The sequence below is a fragment of the Anolis carolinensis genome, chromosome 1 (assembly GCF_035594765.1).
Source record: "Anolis carolinensis isolate JA03-04 chromosome 1, rAnoCar3.1.pri, whole genome shotgun sequence".
Taxonomy (NCBI): domain Eukaryota; kingdom Metazoa; phylum Chordata; class Lepidosauria; order Squamata; family Dactyloidae; genus Anolis; species Anolis carolinensis.
The window spans coordinates 30,048,297-30,073,766 of NC_085841.1; the positions used below are offsets into that span (position 1 = coordinate 30,048,297).

At 38.2% G+C, this 25,470-nt stretch overlaps 1 protein-coding gene across 1 annotated transcript in view; it reads right to left on the minus strand.

Annotated features, from left to right (window-relative positions):
- Nucleotides 1-25,470, minus strand: part of kcnh1 (potassium voltage-gated channel subfamily H member 1) — a 313,161-nt gene that overhangs the window by 161,226 nt on the left and 126,465 nt on the right. The gene's annotated exons all lie outside the window — the stretch shown is intronic.

The following is a 25,470-nucleotide window of genomic DNA, read 5'->3' on the forward strand; positions in this document are numbered from 1 at the left end:
TTTCCTTCACCATAACAGGTACATCTGGTAGAAACATATGAGAGTGCCTTCTTGGTAGCCGATTCTAGAACTCCTACTGCTGATTGCCATCCTTGAGAACTAGTTTTTTAGAGGAATGAAGGCTCTATAAAGTTATGGACTTTTATTTGTTTTCAAAAAAAGTAACTAGTTTTCAAAGTACCCCATAAGACAATGGGTTACTTTCTAGTTGTACGACTTCCATTTGGTGGGACTAATGACCATATGAAGCAGGTTGAGTATCCCTCATCCAAAATTCTTGAGACCAGAAGTGTTTTGGATTTCAGATTTTTTCCCCCCAGATTTTGAAATACAGTACTTGTATTTCAATATATACATATAATTACATATCTTGGAGATTGAACCCTAGTCTAAACATGATATTTTTTATGTTTCATATGTACATTAAACACATAGCCTGATGAAAATTTTGTGTACACACAGTTACAAATAACTTTGGGCACAAAACAAAGTTTGTGTAAACTGAACCATCAGAAATCAAAAGTGTCACTGTCTCAATCACCCAGGTAGACAATTTCAGACTTTAGAGTACAGGCAGTCTTGAAATTACAAACAATATAAGTTTTGTAGGTTTTTTCTTAAGTTGAATTTGTTTGTAAGTCAGAACAGGTACATTTTTCAAGTGTAACTCTATCTATCTATGCAAGCTTTGGATAGGATGGTGAAGGATTAACATCCCTATAGTGTTTGTTTTGCTGCCTGCTGTTCACAAGATTTCACTTCACTTTCTGTTCCTGTGACAATTGGATTAAAAAAAATTGGCTTCTTGTGGAAACAAGGATTGATGAGAAAAATTTGGTTGAGACACCTTTTCCTCTTGAGAACTCTTTAAGGAGTGAATTTCTAACTTAGGGATAGATTTCTATCACTTCCTGTTGTCTCACCCCATTCTTAACTATGAGTCATTTGAAAATCGAATGTTTGTGACTCGGTAACTGCCTGTATTTTGGATTTTGGAATTCCAGATAAGGGATGCTCAGATTACTACTCCAGTTAGCACAGCATTGTATGACATGAATGGCAGAAGTTCTCCAGAATTTCAGACAAGCTCTGCCCAGAAATGCCAGAGATTGAATCTGGAACCTTTTGCATGTAAAAAATGTATATTAGTACTGACCAAGGATAGGTCCTCATATAGGATGGAAATAATATAAAGAAGCTCTTAAAATATCCAAAAGACTGTGTTCTTTATGTTTATATTAATCAGAGAATGTGATGTGATAACAGACTCTAAATGTTTTAAAATGCATACATTGGCTTATTTTATGCAATTTGGCTGAAAACAATGCCATATCAAATAGCCTTTTGTCCTTTTTTTCTGGCAGGAATGCAAGGGAACATGGTTAATATAAGTGTGTGGATCAATAACAGACCTTGGCGGAGAGAGACTAATTGAGGAAAGAGATAGAAAAGCACTTTACAGCTATTCCCCAGATTTAATATAATATTTACACACACAATAGTTGCTTCCCTCTCATAATCTCATTAAAATGTAACAGAAAACACAAATAAAATAGAAATTCTGTGTAGTAACTTCCAACTTCTTTGCAAGATCTTGTTCAAAATCTCAAAATATAATGTGAAAATCAATCTCTAATGCTATTGACTAATGGGTTTCTACTATAGACCCACTGAGTGATAGGATTTATACTACATGATAAAGGGTAAATACTGGGTCATACACAGATAATAATATTCTACTGCCTGTCCGAATAAAATGTGATAACGCTACTAGTAAACCAACAAACCACAAAGTGTAGAGCCCCATGACTCTGTGTGATTGACTGCATAGCTCCTTTTGAATTCCTTAATTTAAAATTTCCTGGTATCCTAAAATGAAATTTCTTTTGATGTCTGGATTGGGAAATACGGTCTGAGCATTTCTTACAAACCAATACATTAAACAAGGAACATATTGTAGTTTGCAACCCTGGTTTCCTGGTTGGTTTTACATGGATAGGAAACTTCTAGCTCTTCAGATGTTGTTGGACTATAAATCCCATCAGACACAATCAAAATAGCTGACTGGTGAGAGGTGAAAAAGGTTGCAGTCCAACAACATTTAGAGGGTTTCTCGTTTTCGATATAATTAGATACTATATGGTTGCAAATGAAAAGTTTTTTTAAAAGATCAAAATATGTTCAGTTCTATGGAACTCCAATCTAAATGTCAGATCTACAATCACAAACCACAGGTTATTCACCGTCTTTATATAAAGCCTAGCTAATATATATTACAAGCAGGAAGAAATGGTTTGTGTGCATGGGAGGATCACATTCAAAATGGTACAAATCTGATCACCCCTTTGACTATCCAAAGATGGAATAAGCAAATGCATTCTGTGTTCCTAGTTTTTTAAATTGTAACCTTGATCCTGACCATGCTGGTTATGGAGGAGTATTAGTCCTCCACCAACTTAAAATCACTCATATCTGTACAGTTTCAGCAGTAAAAGTGCATATGAGCATGTATGTTTTTCCCAGGGAAATAGTTACTGCTATTGTTGTTGAGCCTTCAAATTGATTCTTCATGCTATATGTATCAGTTCTCAGGTACAATGTGCGCTCGCTCACAGGGCAAGGCAAAACAGAATACAGTCCTCATCAAATGACAACAAATATATATGTGTGTGTGTGTGCGCGCGCGTGCGTGTGCGTGTGTGTGTGTGTATCTCCTTCCTCTTTATTATTTTATTTTAATAATGGTTTTATTAAAACCATTATTAAATATGGTTTTCGGAGGGCGAGCACATGGCGACGACTACTGGATGGCATATGTTCTGTATCAGAAACTAGAGCTGATGTCGTCTATCCAATGCAATTTTCTGAATCAACAACCCAAATAACCAAACTGAATCTAAAGTTGGCCAAAAACTGATTTGTAACTCTTTTGGTACTAATGTTGGAGAGTGGTCCCTGGTCAAAGTTGTCCCTAGTCAAGGTTGGGAACTACTGGTATATATGATATGTCATGGCATTGTTCAGGAAACAAGCCTGGTGTGCAAAGCCTGTTCATTTTAATTTTAGTAGAAAATCGAAGTCCTGAAGTTGAATTTAGCAGAAGTTGCCCAACAATGTGGATAGATGGTGGTATGACCAATCAGTGGAGAATGACTGGAAATATCCAACCTTTACTTGTGGTAGAAATCCAGAAGCAGAGAGAACTGACTGCACTGTGGATCTGAAAAAGTGAAAGATCCAAATCGGGGTGACTGGACAGCAGTCCTTCAGGTGCAAAGAGAATTCACCCACACTGTTTCTGATGTTCATGCAAAATGAGAATGGTTGATAGTGAGCCCTTTGGTAATCCTGATGTGCAAGAGTTGCAAACATGTGAGAATGATGCCTTCTGAAGTTAGCAGCTGTGACTTAGGGTAAAAAAAATGAAGCGAGGCATACAATGTTGTGCAACAATATCTTATGAAAACTAACAAGATATGAGTTGGTGCATGGATCAAAATTCATTGGAAAACTTTCTCCAGGCACATTTCTTATGAAATATTTTGCTGTTTTGGAACAAATAAACAAACAGCTACTATATTATTCTTCAAGAATTATTCTTGAAACAATAATTCTTGACAGCTAATAAGTCACACAGTTGAGAACTTTCAACTCATTCTTTTCATGGAGAATAAAATGAGTAAAACCTCTTTCCAGCATTTCTGCTTTTTCATTTGTTGATTTATTTATCTGCAGAATCAATTATGCAAATATGCCACCATATGCATACTGTGATTTGCAGCTTCATTAACTACTCACTATTTTTCCTGTTCAAAACCAATGAGATGTGCATTAGCAGTATGGTGCAAATATACATCATTGTTGTACACTGTAGGATTAGTTGTGCCTCATACTACACACTGAATTGCTACTGTACTTTATGAGATGGGAATAAATACACTACTTGTTTTAGACCAGACGTTAGCAAAATTCCTTTTGCATTCCAGATGCTGCAATTCCTTAGCTATTAAGGTCTATGCAATTAGGAGGATTCTGAGAATTATCAATAAAGGAACTGCTAGTTACATTTAAGAAACATATCTACCAAGCAAGGAGCCCGAGTGGCGAAGTGTGTTAAGGCACTGAGCTGCTGAACTTGCAGACCGAAAGGTCGCAGGTTCAAATCCCGGGAGCGAAGTGAGCGGCCGCTGTCAGCTCCAGCTTCTGCCAACCTAGCAGTTCGAAAACATGCCAATGTGAGTAGATCAATAGGTACTGCTCCGGTGGGAAGGTAACGGCGCTCTATGCAGTCATGCCGGCCACATGACCTTGGAGGTGTCTACGGACAATGCCGGCTCTTCAGCTTAGAAATGGAGATGAGCACCAACCCCCAGAATCAGACATAACTGGACTGAACGTCAGGGGAAAACCTTTACCTTTTTATCTACCAAGCAAGTACTACCGTATCTCAAAACAAGAACAAAAAAGTAATGTAGAATCCCAAAATAAATCCAACACCAAATTAAGTATATATTTGTGGTCAGCCTTTTGGTTTTCATTTGAATGTGTTTGGAAGCACATTGAAAGTATATTCCACTTGTGACAATGGGAGCTATACGCAGGAACATGTTTATAGATATGCAGCCTTAAACATGGCTAGCTCTGGCGACATCGTGGCTTACAGCTCTAAATTACATCCTAGAAAAATCATGCTCAGTTGAGTAACATTCTTTCCATTGAATCCCTATTTTTGATCAGGGCACTCCAAACATCCATTCTGATTGCTAATTGTGATTCTATTCTTCTTAATTGCCCTTGCCAAAAAGGCACTGCACTTTAGCCCTGCATAGATGAATATCTGATTAATATATCCCAAACTTTGTGATCTTTAATTTGTCATTTGTTAGCTACTGAAGGTTTGATAATAGTGGGGGAAACTCATCAGCATATTAAAAGAATAATTTGACCCACAAGCCTTTTGAATAAAGTTGTTCATTCCATGACTTCATGACCTAGAGATCATCGTGAAACTCTGGCCATAGTAAAAGCAATTTTTCAACTTTTACCAAACTTTTCTGGTTTTTTAAATTTTAAAGCAAAAATTGAGAGCAAGCATGGGAAAAGACCTACCAAGCCCAAGTATCCCAAAACACATCAAATGCAACAGAACATAATAAAATATTAATAAAAATAGTGAATATAACCAAAAAATTAAAAAATGAATATATCTCTTTACAATATTTCTTGCCAATTGCCAATGTAATTCTAATCACAACATTAAAATAGGCTCTAACAGATGCTGTGTTTCATTTACTATTACAAAATAATATAAAGCACTCAGCTATGAAACAGACCTGTCAAGTTGTTGTCATAATTCCAGGTCTGACATGTTCAGCAACTGTAAGTGTACATAACTGTTTTTTACAAGATTATATCATTCCAAAATATCACCTTTTATCAGGCAAAATCTACATGTTGCCCCTCATGTATAATTTTAATCAAAAGCATAATGCAAGGTGAATTCTGTGACTAATAATTATTCTCTATCTTGAACTCTGCATTGTGATGTCAAAAGTTAATTTTTTTAGTAATTAAGCATGTAGAAGATATTTGTATAACAGACAAGGAAATATGAAATGCACAGGCTTCAGGTCAAGAGATAGATTCAGAATAGGAAAATTGCAATATTTTTTACAGAACTATAATTAGAGATGGAGTCCAAAAGCACCACAAAGTGAGTGGCATCCAGATATAGCATGGGGAATTACCATATGAGTAGCAGGAAGCAGCGCATACTTATCAAAAACCTCATTTCTAGAAGCCTTATTATTGGACAAGGGATATATAAACAAACCATTGATAACCTCCTTGAAAATAGTAAGTGAGAGTTCCCATGAACCAGTCTGCATAGACCAAGCAAAAATGATTTGCTTGCTCTTCATTAATGAAACCCTCAACTGGATGAGAATTCTTTATCTACAGTAAATATGCTGGTCTAGTAAAAGAGAGGCAATTTAACATTTTCCAGCTTCATGAGGGTATACTCGATTCCAGCCACAGGGGGAGCTATGACATTGAGACCTTTGATGGAGTACATTCTCATTCCTTTCTGCACACTGCTGGAAGTTTTTTTTTATGGTGTCATAAATTAGTTAAATTAGCCTCCTCGCATAAAGCAGTACCTAAATTTTCTACTCGACAGATGCAACTGTATTTTGAGCTTCCTAGGTCAAACAGTGAGCTAGGCTATTAAATGGTCAGGAGCTCAATCCCACCCGGGCTTCGATCTCATGACCTCTTGGTCAGTAGTGATTTATTGCAGCTGGCTACTAACCAGCTGCGCCACAGCCCTGCCTGATATCCAAAAAGAAAAGGACCATGGGAGGTAGTTGTTGCGAGGGAAACTTTCTCCACAATATTTTAGTACAAAGACTTATCCAGGGATACATAACATTTTCTTTTATGTATACATTTTTCAGTCTGGGCTATTGCTGCATAAAGGGAAGCAGAGAAAGTCTCTTACATAACATGAACAGCTTTTGTTCATGCCTTGTATTGTTTGTTTATGACACCTTCTGCTACAGCTACAACAGAAAAAGAAATATTTTCCGTATATGTCATTTGAAGCACAAAAAAAAGTTAGACAGAACCTAGTGCTGGCCTTATTTTCTTTCCCAATTATGTCTTCTTCAATCAAAATAAAGCATCTTGTTCATGACAATATGGCAACTCATTAACAACACAGGCCCATGTTGTCACTCACTTAAAGCAGTGTTTCTTAATAACCTCAAAGAGAGAAAAAACTGGCAATGATGAAGTTCTACAAGGAAATCGGGAAGGCTGCAATCGTGCTGGAGAGGTTACCAAGTAATATGCTACTTTTAAAAACACTTTCTTAAAGAAGAAAACAAGGGGACAGAGAAAGCTCAAGAGAATCCAGAAAAAATGCATGTTAATTATCACAGTTAAAATGTATTATTTTAGTTTCTGCCTAGTTATTTGCAAAGTGGTCAAGCTTTGCAACTGAGGCATAAGTGGGCCGGGCTGTGGCACAGGCTGGTAAACAGCTGCTGCAATAAATCACTCTGACCATGAGGTCATGAGTTTGAGGCCAGCCCGTGGCGGGGTGAGCACCCGTCAATTAAAAATAAAATATAGCCCCTGCTCGTTGCTGACCTAGCAACCCGAAAGATAGTTGCATCTATCAAGTAGGAAATAAGGTACTACTCATAAAAGTGGGGAGGCAAGTTTAACTAATTTACAACGTTGGAATGAGGAAGTGAGGAAGTGCCATCAGAGTGGATGATGAAGCAGCTGATCCCCCAGTGGCCAGAATCGAACATCCCCTCAGGAGAAGGTTAAATTGCCTCTGTGTCTGTCTGTCTGTTGTCTCTGTCTCTGTCTCAGTTCGATGTGTTTATGGGCATTGAATGTGTGCCCTGTATGTACATAATGTGATTCGCCCTGAGTTCCCTTCTGGGTGAGAAGGGCGGAATATAAATACTGTAAATAAATAATAAATAAAAAAGTGGCTCATGTTCCAAGCCTGAATCATCACATTTAACCGGACCGATTCAAAGTGCAGACTGAACATCACTAATCCGAAATTCGGAATTCTGAAATACACCAAAATCCAAAATTGTCCTAATAAGTCTCCTTGTGGAGATAAAAGTGGCATATAAATAAACATAAACAGAAGAAGAAGAGACATCTTTGCTTTCCAATGCTTTGGTGTACATAAACTTTGTTTCATGTACAAAATTATTTCAAATGTTATATAAAATTACCGTATATACTCAAGTATAAGCCGACTTGAATATAAGCCGAGGCACCTAATTTTACCACAAAAAACTGGGAAAACATTGACTCCAGTATAAGCCGAGAGTGGTAAGTTTCATAAATAAAAACAGATACCAATAAAATTACATTAACTGAGGCATCAGTAGGTTAAATGTTTTTGAATATTTACATAAAGCTCAAATTTAAGATGAGATTGTCCAACTCTGATTAAATCATTATTCTCATCTTCTTCAATGTAAATGTGTTTATGTATCCTTTTAATAATAATAGAGTAAAATAATACATGTAATAATAATAATACATGTTGTTGTTATTATTATTATTATTATTATTACAGGAAAATAATACATGTAGTAATAAATAGAGTAAAATAATAAATGTATTATTATTAATAATAATAAAATAGAGTAAAATAAATGTAATAGTAGCAACAATAATAGAGAAAAATAATAAATATAATAATACCAATAATAATAGAGAAAAATAATAAATGTACCATATATTTTCGAGTATAAGCTGACCAAAATATAAGCCAAGCAGGACCCTCACCCGAGTATAAGCCAAGGGGGGCTTTTTCAGTCTTTAAAAAAAAGGGCTGAAAAACTAGGCTTATACTCGAGTATATACAGTACCTCTAAAAGTCAAATATGAAACTTGAATGAATTTTGTGTTTAAATTTGGTATTCTAGGATCTGTCAAAATCTGAAATCCAAGGTACTTCTGGTCCCCCAGAATTTTGGGTAAGGGATATTGAACCTGTACTATATTTTAAAGGGTACATTCTAATTTTAAAAATAATTATGAAAAAGCGGGGAAGCATTTGGATAGTGAAGCCTCTAACAAGGAATTATCTGAAGTGGAATCCTGGCTTGAAAGAAACATTTTCAACACTATAGCACATTGCTTAGAATCATAGAATCATAGAATAGTAGAGTTGGAAGAGACCACATGGGCCATCTAGTCCAACCTCCTGCTAAGAAGCAGGAAATTGCATTCAAAGCACCCCCGACAGATGGCCATCCAGCCTCTGCTTAAAAGCCTCCAAGGAAGGAGCCTCCACCACGGCCCCGGGGAGAGAGTTCCACTGTTGAACAGCTCTCACAGTGAGGAAGTTCTTCCTGATGTTCAGGTGGAATCTCCTTTCCTGTAGTTTGAAGCCATTGTTCCGTGTCCTAGTCTGCAGGGCAGCAGAAAACAAGCTTGCTCCCTCCTCCCTATGACTTCCCTTCACATATTTGTACATGGCTATCATGTCTCCTCTCAGCCTTCTCTTCTGCAGGCTAAACATGCCCAGCTCTTTAAGCCGCTCCTCATAGGGCTTGTTCTCCAGACCCTTAATCATTTTAGTCGCCCTCCTCTGGACGCTTTCCAGCTTGTCAACATCTCCCTTCAACTGTGGTGCCCAAAATTGGACACAGTATTCCAGGTGTGGTCTGACCAAGGCAGAATAGAGGGGGAGCATAACTTCCCTGGATCTAGACGCTATTCCCCTATTGATGCAGGCCAGAATCCCATTGGCTTTTTTAGCAGCCGCATCACATTGTTGGCTCATGTTTAACTTGTTGTCCACAAGGACTCCAAGGTCTTTTTCGCACACACTGCTGTCAAGCCAGGCGTCCCCCATTCTGTATCTTTGATTTCCATTTTTTCTGCCGAAGTGAAGTATCTTGCATTTGTCCCTGTTGAACTTCATTTTGTTAGTTTTGGCCCATCTCTCTAGTCTGTCAAGATCGTTTTGAATTCTGCTCCTGTCTTCTGGAGTGTTAGCTATCCCTCCCAGTTTTGTGTCGTCTGCAAACTTGATGATCGTGCCTTCTAACCCTTCGTCTAAGTCGTTAATAAAGATGTTGAACAGAACCGGGCCCAGGACGGAGCCCTGCGGCACTCCACTTGTCACTTCTTTCCATGATGAAGACGACGCATTGGTGAGCACCCTTTGGGTTCGTTCGCTTAGCCAATTACAGATCCACCTAACCGTAGTTTTGTCTAGCCCACATTTTACTAGTTTGTTTGCCAGAAGGTCGTGGGGGACTTTGTCGAAGGCCTTACTGAAATCCAGGTACGCTACATCCACAGCATTCCCTGTATCGACCCAACTCGTAACTCTATCGAAAAAAGAGATCAGATTAGTCTGGCATGACTTGTTTTTGGTAAATCCGTGTTGACTATTAGCAATGACCGCATTTGTTTCTAAGTGTTCGCAGACCACTTCCTTAATGATCTTTTCCAGAATTTTGCCTGGTATTGATGTGAGGCTGACCGGACGGTAATTGTTTGGGTCGTTCTTTTTTCCCTTCTTGAAGATAGGGACCACATTCGCTCTCCTCCAATCTGCTGGGACTTCTCCCGTTCTCCAAGAACTCTCGAAGATAATTGCCAGTGGTTCTGAAATAACTTCCGCTAGTTCCTTCAGTACTCTTGGGTGTAGCTGATCTGGCCCTGGGGACTTGAATTCGTTTAGAGAGGCCAAGTGTTCCTGGACAACTTGTTTCCCTATTTGGGGTTGGATTTCCCCCAATCCTTCGTCCATTCCGTGTTGCTGAGGTTGAAGATGGCTTTCTTTTTCTGAGAAGACCGAGGCAAAGAAGGCATTAAGTAGTTCTGCCTTTTCCCTATCCCCTGTCACCATCACCCCATCTTCTCCTTGCAATGGCCCTATCGCCTCCTTTTTCTTCCTTTTTCTACCAACGTAAGCAAAAAAGCCTTTTTTGTTGTTTTTTATGTCCCTGGCAAGCCTGAGCTCATTTTGCGCTTTAGCCTTGCGAACCTTTTCCCTACAGGTGTTGGCTATACATTTGAATTCTTCTTTGGTGATTTCTCCCCTTTTCCACTTCTTGTGCATGTCACTTTTGAGCTTTAGCTCAGTTAGAAGTTCTTTGGACATCCATTCTGGCTTCTTTGCACTTGTCTTATTTTTCTTCTTTGTTGGCACTGTTTGCATTTGCGCCTTGAGTATTTCACTTTTGAAAAACTCCCATCCATCCTTAACTCCCTTGTTTTTTAATATCGGCGTCCATGGAATGCCGCTCAGTAATTCCTTCATTTTTTGGAAGTCAGCTCTCTTAAAGTCCAGAATGCGTGTTTGACTTGTCTTAGTTTCAGCATTCCTTTGTATTGCAAACTGCAGGAGCACATGGTCACTTGCCCCTAAGGATCCAACCACTTCAACTGTATTGATCAGGTCTTCCACATTTGTTAAGATTAGATCAAGAGTTGCTGATCCCCTTGTTGCCTCTTCTACCTTCTGGACCATAAAATTATCTGCAAGGCAAGTGAGGAATTTGTTGGACTTTGTACTCTTGGCTGAGTTTGTTTTCCAGCAGATATCGGGATAATTGAAATCGCCCATGACTACTACTACTTCTCGCCCCACTCCACACAAGAGATAACATGATCACTTGTTATGCAGAAGGAGTCTTACATTACTGTCTCCACAACAAGTTAGTTTTCATGCAGAGTATTTTTTCATGCTTTAACATAGGAATACGCAAAGTTTGGTACATGGCTTTTCATAGTGCCTGAGCATTAAAAAATCAATTATCAGATAGTTAAGTTGACAAGTTTAGAACTGTCATTCATAATTCCATTACTCTACATTAATAGAAAACTTGATTGACAATGAAAAAGAATCACTCAATCTGAAATTCTAATTTTGGTAGCAGAACCACCACTACAAAAGTAGCAAAGATTAGTTATGCATCTAATACTGTGTAGCTGCAATGATTTTCATACTACCGTGCTGACAGCTTTTTTTAGTTGATTGTGATTATAAGTTTCAAATAATAAAGTTGTAAAGTTTCAAAGTTTATTCCTTGAGTCACCCGGAATACACCCAATATTTATTGTATTTGTATACGTGCCATCAGGTCACCTGCTGTCTTATGACAACCCCATTAATTCCATAGTAACAAAAAACAACAGGCTTGCTGAAAACATTTTACAATGAAAGTGAAAGCCAGCTGCTTTCCCCAATAGAAATATGACCCTTAAATCTTGCCTTGAGAATTCATATGGGTCAGTATTCCCCACTGTCTTTGAGGATGTAACTTGGTAAAATCTGGAAAAATTATAGCTTTGCCAGCTGAAGAATGCTGGCAGCTGCAGCCGCAAAAGTAGCTTTTGATTGTACCTGTTTCCGGAAGCTAAAAAATACCTCCTATTGAAATTACTAAAAACAGCCACTGAAAGAGTATAAAGCCATAGAACAAAGCACACTCTGAGGCTGTCAATGTAATCATCAATGCAATACCTACAACTGAGCATGAGTTAGGGCCACAAGACACAGTAAAAACTTTGTAATGTCCTTCTTCCATCATTTATGTGACACCACACCCCCTAAAATTAAGAGTAACTAAAACACTGCAGATAAATCACAAGTTATCACTGCTTTGGTGACCACCATAATATATTTATATATTTATTGTAAAAAGGAATTTAGTGCAAATGACTACCTATAAATAATTTATTTACAAGAAATGCCAATTTCCAATGGAGATATAAACATATTGTATTACAATGGTCAGTTAATGAGACATAATGTTTTGCTTATTACTGCTCAGCTCCACCAGAGAAACACTTCAACAGAAACAGCATAGGAAACACAACTTGTTACAGATTTGGATAAATAGAATTAAGACATGGAATCTGGGCAATGCAACAGCTTTACTAATGTCCTGTGTAAATTTTAAATGGGCAAAATGTCACCATGATGGGAAGGAAAGTGAGTGCATATAGGCACATGTGTAATTTGTTTTAAGAATATTTGTGCCTTGCTGTTGCTATTTATTAACTTTCTTTGATAATGGTACTTTTGATTATCTTGAACTATCAGACACTTGAAACATAATACAAAACATTATCTTCATAGTGACCAAAATGAAAAACCTGCATAGCATAAGTACATATTTTCCTTTTGAAAACCCATACTAAAATTCTTTTCTTCTGACTGATTATCTCATCCTGATATTTACTCAACCTAGTCATCATTTTTGCCCACATTTGAGTCTAAGAACACAAAAGGTCCCATCATTCAGCCAACTTCTGCAACATTTACAAATGAATTTAACTGGGTCAGGGATAAATGTGGTTCACATATTAGTTGAAGTAGAGCCTTACACTTGGGGAGATAGTAAGTTTCATAAAATTCTATACATTTAAGGGGAGAAAGGCAAATAGTGTTGTTTTGGAGAATTTTATCTACAGCCAAATTAAATCATCTTGAAAATTAAAATGGATTTCCACTCCCATTTCATAGTGCTAATGAACAGGTCACTACATAAATGAAGGCAGAGTCATTTAAGGGTATCATTTTCCTTCTGCAATTTTTAGAGAGTAATGCTTGGTCCATTTTCAATTACATAGCCGAAATTAAATCTCCAGCGAGAGCTGCTGTTTTGATTATGTGTGCCAAAGAGTCTGGCTTTTGCTTTGAGGTTTGTCACTTTCCCCAAGCTGTCGAATTTAAAGGGCTAGTCTGAAATGCCAACTATTTTTAAAACCTTACATCACCTTAGATTTAACTTTCCGCAGTAATAAGGAAGTCTTGTCTCTTGTTCTCAGTAATATCATCTTGGTACAACATGCATTTTTGAGACATGGCAGAGGAACAGATCATTTAAATAAAAAAACATGAAGTATAGCACTAATGCATCAAATTCTAGAGAGAAACTGCCAAATATTTAATCGAGTTTACTTTTCTAGTTCTGTTTGGTTTAAATGGTGTATGGGCAGGTCTTTTACTATAGACAAAACCCGACTGTAACAATTTATAATTTACCTGTATTAAAGGTAACATGGGCATAACAAAGTAACATCCTAAAAATGCAACATGAAGAAATAAACTTTGTAGAGGTACTCTGATAGGAATTTCCCAAGTTTTACTACAATTTCAGCATAGGGAAATAATTATGTGGCCCTCCAGATCTCATAGTACTGTATCTCTCAATAATCCTAATCAGCAGAATCTATAGCGAGGAATGCTTGAAAGAAATATCTAGAGCTCCTACTTTAAAGTTATGGCAATTAAGTAATTGCCTCTAAAAGGGAGATACTGGTCAAATCAAATGTTTTAATCCAGTTTGTTAAAAGTATAATTCGAGTAGAGTGAGAATTTCATTTCAATTGAGTCCCCCTCCAGGTAGAGAAAGGCAGGATATAAATAAGGTAAATAAATAATAAATAAATTCATTTTTGACAAAAATACACTGAATGCCCTTAGCAGATGAAACTTGTGTGTTTACACTTCTGGCAAAATCAGACTTTTTAAAATCCTTATATTCTTTGTAACATGAATAGGCTTTAATGGACGGAATCACTGGGTTTTCCAGGCTGTATAGCCATGTTCCAGAAGCATTCTCTCCTAACGTTTCGTCCACAACAGTGGCAGGCATTCTCAGAGGTTGTGAGGTCTGTTGGAAACTAGGCAAGTGGGGTTTATATATCTGTGGGATGATGTCCAGGGTAGGAGAAAGAACTCTTGTCTGCTTGAGGCAAATATGAATGTTGCAACTGGCCACCTTGATTAGCATTGAATGGCTGCTTCCTGCCAGGAGGAATCCTTTGTTAGGAGGTGTTAGTTGACCCTGATTGTTTCCTATCTGGAATTCCCTGTTTTCTGAATGCTGTTCTTTATTTACTGTCCTGATTTTAGAGTTTTTAAATACTGGTAGCCAGATTTTGTTCATTTTCATGGTTGTCTGCATGCTTGTGGATTTCAATGGCTTCTTTGTTTAGTTTGACATGATGGCTGTTATAGTGGTTCAGCATTTCTGTGTTCTCATATAATATGCTGTATCCAGGTTGATTCATCAAGTGCACTGCTATGGCTAACTTCTCTGGCTAAATTAGTCTGCAGTGCCTTTCATGTTCCTTGATTTGTGTTTGGGCAATGCTGCATTTGGTGGTACCTATGTGGACTTGTCCACTGCTGCATGATATATGGTAGACTCCTGCATATTTAAATAGAGTATTAAAAACTCTAAAATCAGAACAGTAAATAAAAAACAACACTCTGAAAACAGAGAAATTCCAGACATGAAACAATCAGGGACAGCTAACACCTCCAAACAAAGGATTCTCCCAGACAGAAGAAGCCAGGCCTTGAGGCCACAGAGCCATCAAATGCTAATCAAGGTGATTAATTACAACATCCACATCTGCCTCCAACAGACAAGAGTTCTTTTTCCCACCATGGACCCAGAGCCGGTCCAAGGTAATTTTCAAGTGTAGGCGAACAGAAATTTTGCCCCCCCCCCCCAAAAAAAACCAATCATTGAAAAATAAAAGTGTTGGATAAGCAAAAATGTTTGATAATAAGGAGGGATTAAGGAAAAGCCTAAATAAACAACACTCTGAAAATGGGAAATCCAGACAGGAAGCAATCAGGGCCAACTAACACCCCCCAACCAAGGAAGCCCCACTTGCCTTGCTTCCTAGACTTCCTACAGAGGAGGAGGCTGAGTTGGATGACCCAGTAGTCTGAATCAGTACAACTATTTCTGACAATGTATGTCAGATTTTCTCAAACTGACATTTTCCAGAAGTGCTGGACATTCATTACTGCCATCTCTGCCTTGCACATCCATTAGAAAGTGTAGATTCTATATCTCTGCTAAACTAAATAGTTGCATACAGGTGTTAAAACTTTAATCCTCGTGAAAATATACTTATAAATGAAGGTACTAGGACTTATTTAACAATTTCCCTCCTTTCTCATAAATGGGGACAAAAGTGGCTCACCTATGAATTAAAACAAGCTCCATAAATTAAAAAGTAACAGTAGAAAATGAACATTCAATTAAATAAGTGTGTATGCATTAAATTAATTCACCCAAGTTAGGTAAGATAAGCAATACTTACTTCACAGGCTTCCCAAAAACCATATTGTCTTCCTAGGCTCCTTTCTGCCGCAGGAGACAGGAGTTGCCTCGATGGCGCCCCCAATAACATGGCGCCACAGGCAAATGCCTAGTTTGCCTGGTGGTAGAACCACCTCTGCATGGACCTTACACAGATATATAAACCCTTGCCTAGTTTCCAACATACCTCACAACCTCTGAGAATGCCTGCCACAGATGTGGGCGAAACATCAGGAGAGAATGCTTCTGGAACAAGGCCATACAGCCCAAAAGATTCACAGCAACCTAGTGATTCCGGCCATGAAAGCCTTCGACAATACATATTTAAATATTGTTTTCATATTCAAGTTAGAAAGATATCCTGGTTCCAAGTCATTTGGGGTTTTGTAGGTGAACATCAGTACCTAGAATTGAGCTCAAACAAAAACTGGAAGTCAAGGTAACTCTTGCAAAACTAGACATATAAGACTGGTTTTGTGGGAATTACACTGGCTTCCAATTTTTGTCTCTAAAATGAACACTTGACACTAGTTTAGCCGCTGCATTTTTCACTGGCTGCAGCTTCCATACATCCTCCAAGGACAGCCTCATGTAGAGATAATTGCAAGTAACTATGGCATGATCTACTGCAGGGGTCCCCAAACTAAGGCCCGGGGGCCAGATGCGGCCCATCGAAGCTATTTATCCGGCCCCCACGGCACAAGGGCAGAAGGGGGTTGGACTAAATGACCCAAGGGGTCTCTTCTTCTCTTACAACCCTTATTATTATTGTTATTATTATTATATTGTATAACACAGCAAACAAGATAGATATGCTGGATTTCATATCACAAAATCTCATTATTATTATTATTATTATTATTATTATTAACATTGAGGCTGGGTGGCCATCTGTCAGGGATGCTTTGCTTGTGCTTTTGCTGCACAAAGGCAGAAGGGGGTTGGACTAAATGGCCCAAGGGGTCTCTTCCAACCCTCTTTATTATTATTATTATTATTATTATTATTATTATTATTATTATTATTATTAACATTGAGGCTGGGTGGCCATCTGTCAGGGGTGCTTTGCTTGTGCTTTTGGTGCACAAAGGCAGAAGGGGATTGGACTAAATGGCCCAAGGGGTCTCTTCCAAACCTCTTTATTATTATTATTATTTATTGTACGACACAGCAAACAAGATATACATGCTGGATTTCTTCTTCTTATTATTATTAATTAATTAACATTGAGGCTGGGTGGCCATCTGTCAGGGGTGCTTTGCTTGTGCTTTCAGTGCACAAAGGCAGAAGGGGATTGAACTCAATGGACCAAAGGGTCTCTTCCAACCCTCTTTTTATTATTGTTGTTGTTGTTGTTGTTGTTGTTGTTATTATTATTATTATTATTATTATTATTATTATTATTATTATTATTGCTCGGTGGCCAACTATAGTCCGGCCCTCCAACGGTCCGAAGGATCGTGAACTGGCCCCCTGTTTTAAAAGTTTGGGGACCCCTGATCTACTGTAACCTCATCCTTGCTCTGCCTTCAACAAGAAAGGATGAACTAACACACCAGCTAAAATGAGGCAAAGGCGCTCTTGGTCATTGCAGCACCCTCGATTTTCAGAAGCAGCACTGGGACCCCATCTACACTAAACATATAATGCAGTTTGAAACTGCATTATGTGGCAGTGTAGGTGGGTCCTGGGGCCAAGAGCATCCTCAATCTACTCTCATATTTCATGCCTTTTGCATGAAAGTGGGGGACTATTCAAAATTATTTGCTCTTCTTTTCCCTCATCAGTATACCATTGAATCTTTGTTACAACTTAATTTTCCTGCTATATAATTGGCAAATAAATGATTGAGAATTGCTTTCGAGAAAACATTCAGACAGTATCCCCACAATTAGACTATTTCTAGCTGTCAGTCTTGTGCTAGTATAAAGGATTCTAGCTGAGCTGTTTATTGTCTGATATATCCCTCTGCCATGCACATCATCTCCCACAACACAATGTTGAAATATTGCTCAAGGCTTCCCCAAACCATAACGAACAATCATGCAACTAATGTGAAACTGATCAACACAATTTATCAAAGGTACTTAGACACAGACCTCATACAAAAAATAAAATTTCTAGTAATAATTATTTCTGGTTTGAAATTAACAAATTATGAACCAATATTCATATACTGTAGCACATAACAGGAATCATATTTCCGGCTTTGTTTTTACAAATTATGAAGCAACATACATACACTATGGCACATAACAGTGTGTGATGGTAATGACTATGCACAAGGGATACCGTTTTTCATTGACCATGCATCCTAAATTTTAGTCATAGCACAGTTTTAGAAAGAAGCTTCACAGTGAGCATTCCAAACTAGTAGATAAGTTTTTGCCTTCTAATTAATGCTTGCTACCAGAAAATAATGAGCCTAGATAGCGTACTTAGCTCTAATCTGCTATTGTAATCAAACAGCAGGTAGGCATTAAGTTATTAAAAATATTTTCCTACCACACTCTGTTATCATTCCCATTGCTGTTTCTCATTCAAAGCACATTTTCATGTTTCTGTTATGAATTTGCATGCCACCTGAGAATCATTGAGAGATCTCCAGTGAAAATGTAATCAAAGATATTTTTAGAAGAGGTTTCCTGAAACACGTTGGCCAAGATCCCACATCAGATGGCAGCAAATTGGGGTGAAGCAAATACCCCAGAGGACAGGAACAAAATTAAAAATGACCTTGAGAAACCAGAGAGCAGGGCCAAAACCAACAAAATGAATTTCAACAGAGACAGTTAGGCAGGAAAAATGAAATGCGGATAAAGGATGAGCGAAGCTTGGCATGTAAAGCGTAAATGTTCTAGAAATCTTAGTAGATCACAAGCTGAACATGAGTCAACAATGAGATGCCTTCCTGTTCTAAGATGCATTGTTTCTATGACCAAGCAGGCAGAGCATAATGCTCCATTCACCATGTCTCCTCCCCTAAATATATGTTTGTGTTCCAGCCAAGGATCCTAAAAGTGTTTTTAAAATTGGTGGTTTCAGTATTGACAGGCAGATCATTATTAGTTTTGCAGTTATGTTTTAACAAAAGAATAAAGCACAATGCACTGCATGAAAATAATTATTTGAGTTGTCAACATAATCAAGATCATCATCTGAATAAAGCTGGTAACAATCAGAAAACAATGAAAGTAATAGAAAAATAGGGATAATTCAATACAGTTCTGATTAATAATTCCTGGGGAATCTTGGTGGTGCTAGTTTATCTGGTCATTTGAGGGGTCTCTGCTCCCATCAGCTTAGTCTTTAGGGTGGTTTGACTTTCTTTGCCTTGCTTTCATGAATCCACAGTCCCATCCAGAATCTCCATCTTCCCTTTCAGATGGTGATCAATCAGATAGAATATGGGAGTGGGCTCACCATGCACTTCTCTTCCTTTGCAGCTACAGCATATACTCCCTCTCTCCTCACCACTGGTAAAAAACAATGACAACCATGGTCCTTCTCAAGTCTTAATAATAGCTCTTGGGGAAGGAGGTTAGACATTGTGAAAGGGGCTACAGAAGAGCACCTTGAATGCCGCCAAAAATGAGACAGATCCATCCATAAGCCATACTTAAACATATTGCCTAACAGAATCCTATCCACTGTCAGAAGTGTGTTATTTTGCTTATGTGTCACTGTGTTTAACTAACTCGATCTTTCAGCATCCTGCCTTCTCATTAGCTTCCATGGTTCTCCATCTCTAAGAGACTCCATTACTGGTCCAAGACATTTTTTTCTTGGACCAGCATATAGAATCCAAGAAATCTGGCAACTGAATCTTACTTCAAAACTCTAGTCATGGGAGATATTTCAGTGCCTGGAAACTGCAAGCCAGCTTTTGTGGCATAGGATCTTACTAGACTGAGGAAAACGGCCTTGCTCTGATGAACAATAGGGCTAACTGTATCTTTTATATCATCTACATACCTGCAGAGCAAAGTCTAGCACACAGTATCATAAAGGGCAGAAGAGAAAAACTAGATACAGTTTTGCAGAACCCTCCCTCACCACTTGATTAAATTCTACCACACATTCTGAACTCACCAGTTCCTAAGCCTAGTATTTCAATTATTGTGCTTCTGTTTTTTGGTTGCTGAACTATCATGTGAAGGATTTTTTTTGTGTAGGAGGATTATTTGAAAGGACAATTATTTGTTTTGTTGACCATGATTATTTGCATGGTGTATCATTTACATAGTTGATAACGGCAGTTAATTTGAGGATGAGAAAATTTGCAAGTACAGTCAACTTTCCACATTTGTTGGGTTAGGGTGAATAAAGAAGTTGTTATATATTTTTAACTGGAAGTACATCTCTCTAGGAAATTTCAAAGTCCACCATTGCTCTATTATGGAAGCTGACAACAGAATCATATTGGAGAACCTAGAGACTTCTAGAGAGATGTTCGCTCTAGAAATTTTTAGGTCCTCCAGCATAATCATAGAATCATATTGGAGGACCTAGAAATTCCTAGAGGGAATATTTTAAACCAAATCTGCAAATAATCAAATACACAAAAGTCAAAATTGCAAATATACAAATTCTCTATAATTCTACTATCTAACAGTGAGCAGTACAGATGACATCCTTTGCTGTTCTAATAAGGCAGAAGGAATAGGACCTGCTGAACTGGATGAAACAAGGCCCAGAGAAGAACTCTACAGAACTTGAGCATCAAGAGGCATAACAAGGTGCCAAGTCAGAATGAAGGCTTATACAAAGAGTCAAAGAGTGTATTGACAGACTCTGTCAGAAAGCAATATGAATAAACTGAACCCAGATAGGAATGTAAGTGCTTGCTGTCTCATTAATGTGTCCAAGAAGGAGGTTTTTTTTCTCCTTACCAGCAAGAAAAATAAGATTTTTCCCCTCTTGTGATTCTCTAGTGAGTTTTCACATTTGCCAGAATGATTTTGTGCCAATTAAGTAAATTGAGTCAACTGTGCAGGTAAACTACGAAAACTACAGCTTTGTGGCACTAACTTTTAAACATTAGAAATCCTAGCTGGTTTGCTTTGTGTCTTTTTGACCAACTGATTAGTGTTTTTGTGCTCGCTCTGTGTGTATCCTTTGCTTCACTGTGGGAAAAGGTAATGGTTTTGTACTGAGACAATTCCACACAAATTACAAAAACAGCAGCAAAAAGCAACACATTCCATGCTTCATTCTCACATTGGAGGGGACACCACAATGTGTAGTGGTTTGAACATTGGATGATGCCTCTGGAAATGAGAGTTCGGTTCGCTCTCTACCATAGAAACACACTGGGTGACCTTGAGCAAGTCACACACTCTCAGAAAATCCTGTGATACAGCTGCCTTAGGGTCACTATAATCAGAAACATTTTGAAGGAACACAACAGTCAACTGTCAACAGATACTTTCTCAAGAAACAGGGGTGTAAAGACAAGAACATCTTTTCCAAACGTGCTTCTTATCTCTATCTTTACAGTTTTATCTTCACCCAGAGCAATTATTATTTTGTTTTTCAGAAATACTTTAATCACTGCAAAGTCTCCAGGCCAATTTTGACAGAATTAATCTAGATTAAATTTTGCAATCTTGCCTTAATGAGCAGCACAATCTTTGCCTAAGCCCGAATGCAACAATGGATGAAGCCTCTGAGACTTGACTAACAGACAGCTCTTAAGGAACATGATAGTAAAACAGAAATAATGAATGTTACATTAAGCAGCCTATAAGATCCAAAGTCCTAATTAGGACAAGAAAGGGCTTCCAAGATACATTTTGTAAGGTTGAACAACACTGTTTTCAGCCCCCAGAGAGGAGCCCCCTGTCAAATTTGAGGATTTAGGGTCCTCAAATTTGACAGGGGCCTTCTCTCTGGGGGCTTAAAACAGTGTTGTTTCCTGGATAAAATGTAAATATGGACTATGGTCAACAGGTGAAGAGGCTCCAGAATGCACGTGTGCCTTTTTTAACCTTTCATTTCCTTGATCTATGATAACAAGTATTTTATGGCCCTTTGCATAAGGCTCCAGCTTCAGAATGGCTGACATCCACTCATGAGAATCAGTGTTAGGGAATCTAAATATAAATAATCTTCTTTGGTCTATTTATTTTTCTGTGCCAAATTGATTTCCTGAAACAATAAATAGAAGTTTTGTGTTTTAACTTTACCAGAGCATCCTGCACATTTTTCCTATCATTAGCTCATATTGCACTGGCTATGCTACATTATGCATAATATAGATGCCAAATAATTCCTACAAATATGCCCAATTTTACAGGGTGAAATTGTCTATTTGTTTCACAGGAAAAATAGAATAGTCCTGGTAAAAAGCCAAGAAAGTATCAGAAAACCTACATGTTTGCTAACCTTTGATAAATAATGCAATAGAGCATGCATGGGCAAACCTCAGCCCTCCAGGTGTTTTGGACTTCAACTCCCAGAAATCCCAGCCTGCTTACTGGCTGTTAAGGAATTGTGGGAGCTGAAGTCCTAAACACCTGGAGGGCTGAGGTTTATCCATGCCTGCAATAGAGGGTTTTTAAGGTTTTGTTGTTGTGGTTGTTGTTTTTTAGGGAGGGGGCCATCAGAAATTCACAGTCCATTCCTTGGCTCTCCCCCTTAAAAGCTCTGATAATTATATATGCTTCACCTCCCTTCACTTTTAAATACTGTCTGTCAAAAAACCTCAATCTCATTGGTCCTTATATATTTATATACACATATAATCCATGTATATCAGGCTTGAGTAGTCGGTGGTCATTCAGCTGCTGTTGGACTGAAACTCTTAGTAATATCAAACTTCGAAGAGTTGTTCCGTACATTTTTTTCCTATGGCACAATAGACTTTGGTTAGCTTTGACCTCCATATTTCATGCAACAATGCATCTATATGCTAAAAGTTTAAAATAAAATCTGCCAGGAAATCAGGCAGAATGATTGCTTGCTGGCTAACAAGCTGTAGACCATTTTGCTGTCCACAGCTCACTTTCAAACAGATTTCAGTTCATACAACAGCACATCCTTTGCATACCCGAAGCATGGTGAAAGGTCCTCCTTTTGGAAATGAATGCACCAGTGGTGTAACAAATAACCTGGATTATAGGGAGCAGAAAACAGGCTAACAGCATACCCTTCCATTGTCCTGACTTGGCCAAAAGTGTTCTGATTAATCCTTTGCCATGCCACTGTTTCAGTGACTTCTAAATGCCCCATTTCCTCTCTCCTCCTCCCATTTTCCCTTGGTCCTCAGTGTACTTCAATTGCCACAAACTAAGTACAAAGTACAAAAATAGCTTTCACTCAATTAACTCAGGAGGAGAGGGAGGAGAGGAAAAGGCAAAACCATATTTCATCACATAATAGTCATATTGTATCCCTTTTTGGATTGAATAAAGAGGGATGCGACTATTACCTGAGGAAAAAATCAGCTATGGGACTTCAATCAGCCGGCAGTTAAGTGAAGCCCCATAATTCCAAGAGGTAAGCACAGGTGAGTGAACTAAGTGCACAATAATTATATCAATGTTGGCACTCCAAAAATGGGGTGCAACTATTACAAAGTGGTGACTATTATGTGATGAAATACGGGGTAGTCTTTTGATTGGATCCAACCTTCATATTCTTATATTCCCCTTAATTCTGCCTCCTTTTTTCCATGTTTCAGCTTGGATTTTTCCTTCAGTGTCACTTATATCTCATCTGCTCATCAGACCGAAGCTCACAGCCTGGCCTGCTCACACTCAGAACACTAACTGTTATCAACTCCAAAGAAAAACCTAACAACTGAAGAACTACCCACACTATTTTATCGGTACAATCGTTTCTCATGGGCAGATAATCAATATGTGGGGATGGCACCGATAAATAAGTAAACTCTCCCACCCACCTTCTCTCATTTCTATCTCCACTCCCTCCTCTCTCTATATATATTCTTTTAATTGCTAAAGCAGCTTTTAATCCTAGAAGCTGTATGCTTTAAATATAGGAGCTCATTAAAGACAGCTCTGCACAAGAACACTCAAGGCAAATGCTATACAATTTTGCTTCGCTCTAGTCGTCATTCTCAGTCACAAGAGATCTAGATGCCTAAGTGAAAGAATAGGCTTCTGGGAGCTTGTTATGCTTCAGCATTTAGGGAAAATATTCATAGCAAAGGTTTCATCTCTTCAAAATGCATTTCAATTTTGAAAAGAACTCAGACATGACAGTTTGATGTTATAGAGCACTCAACAATCCTGAGTTGCCCAAGAAAATGAAGACCACCATTCCTGCAAAACATGAGAATGCTTGGAACATTTCCTTTCTTTCCAGAATGATTTCTCAGGAATAAGTTGAATTGAAAAATCAGATAGCTTTATCATAAGCAATTGCCATTATTTTTAAAATACTGGACCTGCCTGCCTGCACCCTGAAGTCAACTACAATGCCACTGAAAACAGTTGCTGAAGTGCAGGTCAGGGAGATGTGGATCATCCTAACAAATCTGGCACAAACAGAATACAGAATTTACTGGGGGGGGGGGGGGGAGGCACAGTACAATGCACATAATCTCCCAGTACTAGCTAATGGGTCCTGTATCTGAACTTCCTAGCCTTGCAGTGAGCAATAATTACAGTAAGCTGAAATATCATCAGGAAACAGCTGAGTTATTCAAAGAAGTCTGATGCATACTGCCATTCCCACATATATAATGCATGTCCAGTGTACAATTTCCATCAACTGCCTTGCAGGAAGGATTTCAGGAGCAAGAAAGGCAGGCAAGAAAGAATACCACACAGTACTTAAACTTGTTCTAATGGACTCTTCCAACCTCTACAGGGCCTTATACACCATCTTGTCTGATGGAAAAAATTCTGGCAACTTGTAACAGGTTAACATTGCTTCCTGTGATTTTTATCCATGCATTTTCATGTCACTTGTCAACTCCCACGGAAAGGTGCTTGTCTTGTAGACTATAAATAATGCTAATGCATGGCTCAGTCCTTTAGCCATGATTATGTCATTCTTCACAGTAAGATCTAATAAAGATTAACTAGCCTCTTTCATTCTCCTTTTATGTTAAGCCAAACAATACAATAGCACCAATACAGACGAAGACCAGCGTGAATAGATTATTTTAGGACAGGCTGCTTTCTGATTTAATACAGGATTTCCTAATTCATGCTATGAAACTCTCATCTTCCTCAGAGAGATAAATACTTCCATCTGTCTAGGACACAAAAACCTTTGTGCAGCTGCGAGGAATAATTATTTTCAGATCACCTGTTTCTTATTGTTAGCAGCATTGTTTCCAAAGGCATCACTTGTCTGTTCTGTGAACTGTTAGCCACAAGATATTTACTCCTCTATTTACCATTCAGCATCACCTCATACCCTTGAAATGTCATTTAAGATCAAAAGGGCTGACAAAAAGAGTAGCACACTAGTAGAAAAATTCCAACTGTTAAAGGCAGATCAACTGGAGTAAAAAACAAAAACTCAAACACACACAATGGTATGAAATTGCACTTTTTCTGTTTTTCCAGCCTTAGTATAATTTCAGAAACTGAAAATCATTGTATGTCATCTTTGATCTTGTATCCTGACACCACTAAAATATCCTCAAGTAAAAGTCATTGCATCAGAAGGCCTGAACAATCAAACCTTCATTATTAGGAATTGTATCAACTGCATTGTCCAATTCAGAACTGGAGAACTGAACATTCCCAATTTGTCAGAGACAGTCCCTATTCATCTTCTGTCTTCCCACTTTTTCAACTGCTTTTAAAATGGCCCAGTTTCCTTCGCATCTTACTATTTTACTCCTTTGTCTCTT